Source organism: Elaeis guineensis, chromosome 3, assembly GCF_000442705.2.
Source record: "Elaeis guineensis isolate ETL-2024a chromosome 3, EG11, whole genome shotgun sequence".
Lineage (NCBI taxonomy): Eukaryota > Viridiplantae > Streptophyta > Magnoliopsida > Arecales > Arecaceae > Elaeis > Elaeis guineensis.
In genome coordinates this window covers 84,450,427-84,451,187 of record NC_025995.2, presented here as the reverse complement: position 1 = coordinate 84,451,187, position 761 = coordinate 84,450,427, and the positions used below count along the sequence as shown (strand labels likewise).

Genomic DNA, 761 nt, shown 5'->3' with positions numbered 1-761 from the left:
TAATGAAGATCCATACAAACATCTAGACAAATTTTTTGAGATATGCTTCACTATTAAAATTCAAAATTTTTCTGATGATACTCTTAGGTTAAAATTTTATCCCTTTTTACTCAAGAATAAGGCCAAACATTGGTTAAATTTGTTAGACTCAGTGACCATTTCAACCGGAGATCAACGAGAGAGAATTTCTCAAGAAATACTTTTCAATTAGAAAAACCAATCAAATTAGGAAAGCTATTACTAATTTTTTTCAAATGGATGGAGAATTATTTCATGAAATATGGAAGAGATTTAAGGACCTCATTCATAAATGCCCACACCATGTAGTCCCTAAATGGCAATTAGTTCAGTATTTTCATGATGGATTATCAGAAAAATATCAATAAATAATCGACACCTCATGCGAAGGGACATTTATGGTAAAAAGTGAAGATGAGGCATGACAGTTATTTGAAATCCTTAGCAAAAATTTCTTGCATCACATATTTGCCTCTTGTAGAGATAAACCCTTATTTGTCCAAAAGAAAGGTAGAATCTATAAAGTTGAAAATTTCATGAATATCCATAGTAAAGTAGATGAGTTGTCTTGAAAACTAAATCATTTACAGAATGTCGGACACTCTTCTGCTCCATCCTTTTTTGCTTAAGATGTTTGTGCTTTATGTTTGAGTCACACCCACTTTGTGAGTGAATGCCCAATCGCACCCCAATTTTTTGAGTGTGTACAAAAGCAATTTTAGTAAGCCCAAACCCAAACTACT

The 761-nt window shown here is 32.3% G+C and overlaps 1 non-coding gene across 1 annotated transcript; it reads right to left on the bottom strand.

The window, feature by feature from the left end:
* Nucleotides 1-222: 222 nt before the first annotated feature.
* Nucleotides 223-328, bottom strand: LOC114914034 (small nucleolar RNA R71). Its single transcript, XR_003800467.2, has one exon. It is a non-coding gene; the product is annotated as a small nucleolar RNA R71 (small nucleolar RNA).
* Between the last annotated feature and the right edge of the window lie 433 nt (nt 329-761).